Below are 10,369 nucleotides of genomic sequence, written 5' to 3'. Positions count from 1 at the left end.
AACCTGAGAGGTGGGGGTTGCAGTGAGCCGAGATCGTGCCACTGCACTCCAGCCTGGGCAACAGAGTGAGACTCTGTCTCAGAAAAAAAGAAAAGAAATTGAGGCTCAAAAGTTAAGTGGCTAATAAGGTAGAACTGGGATTTGAACATTTGCAAGGTAGAGCAAAGAGAGAAAACAATATGTCCCTAGTAAGTAATTACATTGTCAGAAGACAGTTATAAACAAGAAAAAACGTAATACCCTACTTGCTGTAACTAAACCTCTGTTTCTTTCTAGCATAGTATACTATTTTCTTTTTTCTCTATTTCAAACATTTATTATGTAGGTAACATTTAGAGATTCTAGTTTGTGCTGTACTCTGGTGAAAAGATTCAAAGGAATACCAAACAAAATTGTACTTTGTTCTGTGAAGCTCATTAACGTGACTATTTTTATTGGTAGCCTCGTACTATATTGTGCTGAAATAGTAATACTCTATTAATTTCTTGTTATTTGCATGAATAACACAGTGACACTCAATAGCCCAGCCCTTAGGAAATATAACATCATTGAGTGCCAAATTCAGAAATAAAACAGATGCCCAGAGACAAGCAGCTCTCGCCATCACAACTATGCTCTTGGAACAAAAAATAAATAAATAAATAAATAAAGGATGGGGAAAAAAGGACACCTACTTGTTGGGAACCAGCCCAACCCTGTTTGTAGGTTCCAGCAGTGACGAGGGGTCTGGGGGTCTAAGGCACTCTGGTGGGGTGATCTGCGTTGGCATGAAGCTCTGGGCTTCATGCACTTTTATTGGGTACGTTATCTTGTTAATCTTGCAGGCTGTAGGGAGGGGGGTTGAGAAGGAAGATAGCCAGAGGAAGAGCATGTGTCTGCAGCATTCAAAAGCAAACGAGGTTCTCCTAAGAAATCCTAACTAAGGACACTGAGATTTTACCACCCATCGTCTATCCAGGTGCTTTGGTAAGAGGCACAGCGGATAAGGTGCCATAAGGTCTGATCACACACAATGCATCGTGGACACAGAGCAATCGAAATTGCTCCAACAGCTCCTATCTGCAAAGACCCTCCCAAGTCTTGTGAGCAGAGGTTGCATTACTTCCCAGAGTCTTTTGCATAAGCTCGCTTTATGAGAACCTCACACAAACTCTTTTGTGTTGGGAAGAGTTGTGGGACCAAAACAGTTTTTTGGGCTCTGCAACCACACTGCAGTGTTCCGCCCTTATAGGGTGCTCTCAGATGGTCTTTACCATAGGCCTTCTGTTACCGCTGGATCTCTGCTTTTATTTTACTGCACCATAGTTTGGATATGATCTGTGGCATAAATCTCAGTATATAAAAAGCAAAGCAAGCTTGTAATCATTTAACTATAAGTAACACAGGTCTGCCCAGATCTACTAGCTGAATCTGGTAGCCCATATCAACAATGTCTGCTTACATTTCATTGTCCAGAATTATGTCATCTGTGATATGGTCAGCCCATCTGAGAGAAGGTTGACAATGTAGCATTTGTAGGTGGCACATTGCCTCCATCAATTTGTAAGAAAGAAGAGGAAAATGATATTGGGTAGGCAATAGTATTTACTTTGGAAATATAGAAGATTTCTAAAACTTAACATGTTCATAATTTTTAAATTTTACTTTAGGTTCTGGGGTACATGCACTGATGTTATAGACTACTGCTTTAAAAAAAAATTTTAGTTTAATTCTGGGGTACATCTGCTGAACATGCAGGTTTGTTATATAGATATACATGTGCTGTGCCATGGTGATTTGCTGCACCTATCATCAACTGATCATCCAGGTTTTAAGCTCCGCATGCATTAGGTATTTGTCCCAATGCTCTCCCTTCCTTCCCCCCTGCCACAGGCCCCAGTGTGTGGTGTTGCCCTACCTGTATCCAGGTGTTCTCATTGTTCGGCTCCCACTTATGAGTGAGAACGTGTGGTGTTTGGTTTTCTGTTCCTGTGTTAGTTTGCTGAGGATGATGGTTTCCAGCTTCATCCATGTCCCTGCAAAGGACATGAACTCATTATTTTCTATGGCTGCATAGTATTCCATGGTGTATATGTGCCACATTTTCTTTATATCCAGTCTATTAATAAACATACGTATGTATGTGTTTTTATAGTAGAATGATTTATAATCCTTCAACTCTCAAAGTTTGTCTGACAGGCAGATTAAGAAAAGAACCAAAGTAACTTTAACATTTGCAGTGACTAGTATATGTGAGTTTCTATTTTATATATTTTTTTTCAAATTGGCTTTGTTAGTATATGCCTTTTATTTTGATTTACTTTTTTTCTCAAAATTCACAGTATAGATTTCAGAACCAGTAACTTTACAAGCTGATTAGTCGAGCTTGAAATACTACTTCTTTTATTATTTTCGTTTATGCTAAGTAGGTGGCTGCCACCTCATTAATTGTTGCTCACAAAAAGAAAAAAAGTCATCGTTTCATTGACAAAGTTTTACATGGAAATAGCAGTCATATCATCTTTATATGCTCAAAGATCACAGTAATTTGTGTAACAAAGTTTTATGTTCTCAGATGAACAAAATATGAATAAGTTATTATTCAAGACAAATGAGTAGACATCCTTTCTTTCTATGTAGTTGCAATGAGCTTTAACAAAATTAGTGGGAAGTAAAAGCTTTTGTTGCATTTAATTAACTCACCTTGATTTAGGTGTGAATGAGTCATTGACATTCTAAGAACTTCTTCATGGTCAAATTTTGGATCATCATTTCTCAAATATATTGTGACAGTTTAAATTGCATCCATCTAAGTCTTTTTTTGCATTAACATTCACATAACATTCATTGAGCAAGTCAACTCTGTGTTCTCTGTAAGAAATAAAATGAACTATTTAATGATTTTTCATTATAGGAGTATTCAAATATAGTTGCCAAGAATGAACACTTGAACTTTCCCCATTTTGCTAATAATATAGAATGTCTGCTTATCTTGTCACTGTTAGTCCTCTGATGATAAGAACTATAGCAAACCCGTTTTATTTAAAAACTCAAACACAAACATGCTGGAGACCCTGATATTAACTATAGTGCGTGCTCAGTAATGAAGTGGTCTGCATAAGTTATTTAACTCCTGCAAACGTCTCTCAAGGTAGGTATCAATATCCCAAGTTGACAGAAGAGGGAACTAAGACTCAAAGAGGATAAGGACCTTGCCTGTGATTTTTTTAAAACTACATTATATTTCCTTCAAGTGCTGATGACTAAAAATGTCTGAATATACTAATTTCATAGCAAATTGGAAATCTTGTTCACTTCAAAACGCTTTATGGAAAAAAAAACCACATAAGGGTCTTTTCTCAAATCTGATAATACAAGAAGTATTTGAATTAATTAGTAAGAACACCTGAATTAGAAAACACTCAGCAGTGTATATATTGAAAAGAACACCTGGGGTTAAATTTAATAAGGAAAAAGAACACAGCCGTTTTTTTTTTTTTAACAAGTTGAAATTTCAGTTATAGTTTAAAATTGTTAGACCACAGAATAAGTATTTTCTTTTCCCTCCTCATCCATCTTTGAAAATATAGTCAGATCTAGATAATTTCCTGTAATTAAACAAAAGCAATGTTTTTGTTAGTAAAATGTGATAAATTCAAAATCCTTTATATATGAAGATCATTATACTATTTAAAAAATAATTTTCATTCACATTAATAATAGAACTAGTTCCTGGGGTAGGATTAAGTGAGCCAGGGAAGCCAGGCTATCATTTACAAAAAAAAAAAAAAATTTGGAACCCATATATAGGCAGATACATATGTACATATATCAAGAAATTCTCAGGTCATAATTTGTCATATGTTGTAACTAATTTCAAGTCGATACAATTACAGTATGGAGAAACACAGAAAACTAAATACGTGTGGCCAGATAAATCTTGAGAAAAACTACTAAAGACAGCCAAACAACCGACCACATAACAAATTAAAATGAAGTCCAGTAGAAGATTCTGTGGAGGCTTCAAGCTCAGCAACTCAACTCAGGTGTTTCCTGAGACTTACTGTTTTGCTGTACAAGGTTTTCTAATTATAGTACTGTCCAAAAGAAATATAATGGGAGCTATACATTTAATTTTACATTTACTAGTAGCTATATTTCTAAAAAGAAACAGGTGAAATTAATTTTAATAACATTTTATTTAACCGAATATACAGTCGTAATATTATCATTTCCATATGTGACAAAGATTCTTTGCTCAGACAAATTTTAATCGGGCTTCTGAACCTTTCCTTAGGCCCCTCTATGTGCTTCCTTGAAAAGTCTAGCCTGCAAAAGAACCCAACTAAGTCAGTTTAGCCAAAATTCTCCATCCTCGATATCTGATCATCTTTGATATGTGATCAGATTCCTCATCTTTCACCTTCCCCCAGGAGATGTCTAATCAATCTGGCCCTTCTTTAGCAAGAATCCTGTTATGTAGGTTTATCCATGATCACCCCTCACCTCTGATGTTTTCTCTTAGTAATTTTCCATCCACTGACCCCCACCCCACTGTTCCTTGGAGATAAATTGGTACTTGTCCATGTTGTTTTCTGACCTGAGCCCAATCTTTCTCCCTTACTACAAGCCCCTGGTGCAGTGGCTCCTGTACCTATTGTCATGGTCCTAAACAAACTGAATAAAACCTTTTTTGTGGGAATCAGGGGGTTCAGGGTCTTGCTCTGTTGCTCAGTGAGGAGTTCAGTGACACAATTATGGCTCACTGTAGCCCTGAACTACTGGGCTCAAGAGATCCTCCTACCTCAGCCTCCTGAGTAGCACTACAGGGGCATGCCCCCATAACCAGTTAATTATTTTACTTTATTTTAATTTTTTTGTAGCAAAGGGGTCCCACTATATTGCCTAGGCTGGTCTCAAACTCCTGGCCTCAAGGGATCCTCCTGACTTGGCCTCCCAAAGCCTTGGGATTAAAGGTGGAGCCATCATGTTTAGCCTATTACCAAGCTTTAACAAGTATCATTACTTTTTCTTTAACATGTGTAATCAATTTAACAATTGCTAATGCAACCTTTTACATTTTTTCACAATGATTTTCATTTTATTCTATATTCAGTAGCCCATGGGGCAAGTGGCTACTGTATTGAAAACATAGTTCAAGCATTGTTGAATGATACGAGCTCTTAAGGATTTATTTTGAATCTGGCCATTAATATAATTAGAAAGGTCAATTTAGCAACGATTCAAATTAGATAAGCAAGTGTTTGACTTTCTTGTGGGCTCTCTAAAGTCTTAGATCACTCCAGCCTTGTATGCTAACTTGGGAGACTGATAAAGGCTATTGGTATCTAAAAGGCTGTGAAATGTATTTTTTCTTTAAAGCTGTGAAATATTGTAAGTGTACATCACCTAATTTGGATTGTAAATTTGATACATCTGCACTATGAAAGTGTCAGAAACGCTAGTGCAAACTTCAATTTTGAATAAAAAGATAAATCCAGAAAGAGAAGTGTGCATTAGCCACTCTTTTAAAAAAGAGGTGAGTGGGGAAAGGATTAAACTGATTTAACATAACAGGGAAAGAAGAGACAAGTCCTACTCTGACTCCTGTATTTTGTTGTGGCATTTTAAGAATTATTCATTGTACAGATCCAATTAAAAGCAACCAGTAGTTGTGAAAAGGCATGAAACTGCATCTTGTGAACAACGGTTGAAAGCACTTTGAATACGGTTTTTTAAAATGAGTATCTGTGGCAGGGGTAGTTAGAAGGATATGCATGGGAGAGGGAGTGGGAAAGGGTGATTAGCCGTGCAGGTAAATTTTTAAATGAATGTCACGTATAAGAGGAAAAGAGCAAGAAACAAAGACAAAATAACTACTCATAGAAGAGAGCGTAAGTTGGCTGAATACAGGAAAGTGGCTTATAAAAATGCAATGGAAAAAGATGTCTTGGGAGGCAGAGAAATTTCCACTAAAGAGGATAGGAACAGTTCATGATGCCTAAGGCTCCTCTCAACACTGAGAATTGATTTTATTGGTCTCAAACATTCAACAAAGAAGCAGTGCGAGGGTTTAATAGTTCACTGGCCTTGATGTTACATGCAGGCCCTGTGTCTTAATCTTGGCTCAACCTTTGGGAGTTACATCACCTTGAGCAAGTCTCCTGGACTCTCTGGGTTTGCTGCTTCTATAAAACTGAATTAATATAACCCACATTTACTTCTGGGATTATTGCAAGGCTTTGTAACCACATAAACACGCGTTTTTGTTTCCATGGGATAAGCCAATAAGGCCCCTTAACACAGCCCTCCTGTTTCTTTTTTCTTCTCCTCCCTTCCTACTCTATTTCGGGTTCTGTCTTCCCACACCCAGCTATTCTTGGTACCTTCCCTAACATGCACCTTATTTTACTGCTGCATTACAGAAAAGTCTAAGAATAAACACAAATAGGCTTTTCTGCCCTAAGGTAAGGCAAAGGGTTAATAGAGTCAAGATGTAAAGTCTGTAAAAATCATTTTTCTACATTTTTTCATCCTGCAATCCCTATCTATAAAATGAGCCAACTGCTGAAGGGTGTGCCAAGAAATCACGATTTCAGGACTGCCATGAAGAATGAGTATTAAACTCCTTATCAGAGACCTTTAACCCTTCTCCATGCAGGTCACCCTACACTGCCTTTAAAGTTTGCAGCAGAATCACTAATTTTTAAACTGTGGTCTTTACAGCTCAGATCTGGGAGTGTGGACATTGACCTTTCTTATTTAAACCATTGCCCAAGATGACATACAATTTCTAGCTGAACCCTTGTTTAGTCCCAATATCCCCTCTTTTCACTACCCTGACTCCTCTCAAGGGAGGTTCAGGAAGATAGTATATAGAGAGCAAAGGTGTGGATTCAAATTACTTGGGAACAAACTCCGTATCTACTACTCTGAGGCTGGGCCTCAATTCAGCTGCAAAGTGAGGATGATTCCTATCCCAGGGAGTTGAAGATTAGCGTTAAGTAAACTTCTAAACACCTAACCAGCATACAATAGATGGGGGCTACCAGAACTATCCAGCATTCTCACCCGCAAATGCCTTAGACGTCTCTGACAATTTGGTCTCCGAGACCTCCCAGAGCACCAGTAACTTAAACTCTGCTCTGCTGTCGTTCTGGGAGTCTCAATAGTAAGTGAACCTGCTGGCTCCCAATCCAGTCAAACCAGTAAATAGGCTGAGGCTTCACACTGCCTCGCGGATGCTCCATGGCACTTGACGGCAAGGGTTAAAAAGAGGTAATTTAAAACAGGATTTTCTCGGGCTTTAAAGCTCAAGTACCAGGTTGCGCCTCTCCTATCCGCAAGACACAAACCGAGGGGCGCGGCCCTGAGGCACACCCCCGGAGGGGCGTGGTCATGGCCGCGCGCGCCCAGGGGCGTGACCTTCTCAGCACCCACTGATGCGCTGATCCCTCAAGCGCTGTGTGGAATCCACAGCCCACGGCCGGTGTCGTTACTCTGCGCATGTGTAACTGCTAGGGGGCGGGCCGGCGGGACGCAGAATTTCTGGGAAAGAACGAACTGGATGGGGAGGGCGGGGCAGAAGGCGGAAGAGTTGAAATCAGCTGACCAGGCCTCGTGACGGCCTGGGCGTCGGCGACGCAGGCGTATTAGAGCGCGGTCGCTCAAAGCCTGAGCGAAGATGGCGGCCTCCAGAGTGAAACTCTGAGAGGCAGAGGGAGGAGGCGGAGGGGGCGGGGAGGCAGCGCCGCGGCGGCACCAGGAACCCGCGGCAGCGGAGCTGCAGGGCCCCGGCGGGGGAAAGGGGAAGTGGCGAGGGTGAGGAGGCCGGAGGGCGCCTCATCCCACTCTGGACGCTGAGCCGGCGACTGGAGGAGCTAGGGCTGGAACCTCTCCAGCCTCCCGCGAAGGTAATGCCGACTCCGGGCACTGGACTCTGAGGCTCTGCCTTACCCTCTTTCCACGCCGTGGGGACTTTGTGGGGCTCAGGGCAGGGAAAAAGAGGTGGTCTTGGCCGCCGCAGCCTGGAGCTGCTAAGGAAGCAGATTACCCTCCCCCCAGTCTGCTGGTCTGGTTCCTTCCGTTGGACCCCCCCCTCCAGCTAATGAGTGACATTAGCTCAGGGCACTGCCGTGTCCAGCCCCTCTCTCTTTTTGCCTGGTTTTCTTGTTTTCTACCTAGTACGCTCCTCCACTGGCCATAACGTATCCTTACCCCACACGCTCTTCATTTCCCTGTGGGCTCCGCCCTCGGGATTCCCTTCCAGTCTCCTAGTCTGAGCACCCTCCTGCTGGATGCCGGCAACTCTTGTTTCCTTGGGTCAGCGACCCTCCTTCCCCACAAGTCCTGCATAGACTGACTTTCTTTGCTTTGTTTCGTTTTGTTAGGAAATGAGCATCCGCGTCGTCTCTTCTCCAGTACTTTTTCCAAATTATTTTCTCCCCCAAGGCTTTTCCTTCCTGCAAGGCAGTTTTATTCACGTGGCCTTTCTTCCGCTGCTGTGATTTTACCTTTGAATGTGGCCTCGGAGTGGGTGAAAGACGCTCAGTGAAGTGGCTGTTAATCGCTTGATACTTAACTATGCTTAAGAATTGTGCCTTCTCTTAAATTTTCTCCTTTTGTATAGTGTTCCGTTAACCACTTTTGTCTTGAGATTGTTTCCTGTGTCCGTTGCTTAGAGGGGAAAAAAAATAAAGATTTCGCCCTAATGTGGCGGTGGTTTCCCAAGGTAATTATTACTTATTTTCCCTCTGCTTTTCCCTTTTACCCCATTCAGATTTCCTTCAAAAAGAATGTTCTCTACCTGATGCTATTGCGTCCTCTATGAAGGGCTTTATAGTGTACAGTTTAAGTTAAGCCTTTTGTAATAGTGTCTCAGGAAAAAAGTAGTAGTTCAGGACCTGCCCCCAGCAATTCTTACTGTATTTTCTTTCTCAGTTTATGGACCTCATAGGTTTCTAGGTTTGAAAGAACTGCCCGCAGGGAAAATGACTCACAGTGGTCAGGTTTTGTAATATATTACCAGTACTTTGAGTTTATGGGAGTATGAAACAGAATTTGCCTTAAAAAAAGAAATTGATAGAAACCACTTGTCAGAAACTGTCCGGAACACAATTCTTTGGGTTTTTGGAAAGTGGCTTATTGACTTATTTATCATATAACATAAAACCTTGTTAACATTTTATGTCATGTGAAACACTTTTTAAGCTACTATATCTCAAACTTATGCTATTAATATCACAGTGCATTCAGGGAACACACGTCCTTGTGTAGAAATTATTACATTATACTCTTTTGAAAAAAGGAAGTAGAACATATTAAGGGAGGAAAAGAGGATTATGAAGAAATAAGAATGTAAAGGACCTTAAGGTTAGAGTCCAGTTCATGGAAAATATCAGTATTTGTATTCCACTAAGAGGCATTGGATACTCCTTTTTTTTTTTTTTGGGGGGGGGGGGGGGGGGGGACGGAGTTTTGCTCTTGTTACCCAGGCTGGAGTGCAATGGAGCGATCTCGGCTCACCGCAACCTCGCCTCCTGGGTTCAGGCAATTCTCCTGCCCCAGCCTCCTGAGTAACTGGGATTACAGGCACGCACCACCAGCCCAGCTAATTTTTTGTATTTTTAGTAGAGACGGGGTTTCACCATGTTGACCAGGATGGTCTCGATCTCTTGACCTCGTGATCCACCCGCCTCGGCCTCCCAAAGTGCTGGGATTACAGGCTTGAGCCACCGCGCCCGGCCTACTCCTCTTTTTTTAAAGTGGTAGTAATAAATAGTATAAAATATAGCAATGTCATTAGTTGCAAACAAAATACTTAAGCTAAAAAATAGTATGAGCGAATGAATGAATTATTTGGAATAATTTAACTTTATCCACAAATAAATGGAAGATAGTTGCCTTGCCCAGACGGACTGTAACAATACTGGCTTTATTAAATTTGTTAAAAGGTTGATGGTGGAGTCTGGTTCCCAATAGGTAGTCAACTGGGGTTGAAATTGAAAAGATGTGTTTTAACTAATTGGGCTTCATTCCTCAACCAGTTCTATTTACGCAGGTGAATTTGAGGTTTCTGCTACGCATACCTGTCCCCTGCTTCTGATTGAGGTACTTTAAATTAGTAAATAGAAACCAGGTTGTGCAGATAAACTGCAGCACAAATTTGCTACAAATAGGTTTTGGCCTAAATGTTCACTGTCATGTTTGGCAGTAAAGGGGAGTTATTAATATTTTGAAAGAGATCCTTGAGTCACTTGTTTCTCCACTTTATTAGACCCAATAAAGGTTCCCTTTTTATACAAAATAATTAGTAACACCTTTTTTGCTCTCCTTAGTTTATAAATAGTATAACCTCCTCTGGCTTTGGCCCGGAGACAAAAAGAAGCTT

General features: G+C 40.7%; 1 protein-coding gene and 1 long non-coding RNA gene across 4 annotated transcripts in view; one reads left to right on the top strand and one right to left on the bottom strand.

Annotated features, from left to right (window-relative positions):
• Positions 1–1,967: 1,967 nt before the first annotated feature.
• LOC116541992 lies at positions 1,968–7,366 on the bottom strand. Its single transcript, XR_004265029.1, has 3 exons — positions 7,051–7,366; positions 2,683–2,850; positions 1,968–2,015 (listed from the first exon to the last, which is right to left on the bottom strand). It is a non-coding gene; the product is annotated as an uncharacterized LOC116541992 (long non-coding RNA).
• A 267-nt stretch (positions 7,367–7,633) lies between these two features.
• Positions 7,634–10,369, top strand: part of DNAJC13 (DnaJ heat shock protein family (Hsp40) member C13) — a 120,964-nt gene continuing 118,228 nt past the window's right edge. For 2 of the 3 annotated variants that reach the window (XM_032266534.1, XM_032266543.1), the window contains exon 1: positions 7,634–7,892. The gene's annotated coding sequence lies outside the window, so the exon portion shown is untranslated. The remainder of the gene's footprint in view (positions 7,893–10,369) is intronic. The other variant, XR_004265025.1, reaches the window with a different exon arrangement.

The sequence above is a fragment of the Sapajus apella genome, unplaced genomic scaffold (assembly GCF_009761245.1).
Source record: "Sapajus apella isolate SASKATOON/1434 unplaced genomic scaffold, GSC_monkey_1.0 scaffold4, whole genome shotgun sequence".
In the NCBI taxonomy this organism is placed as follows: Eukaryota; Metazoa; Chordata; class Mammalia; order Primates; family Cebidae; genus Sapajus; species Sapajus apella.
The sequence above is the reverse complement of the archived record's forward strand: the minus strand, read 5'-3'. Positions and strand labels throughout refer to the sequence as shown.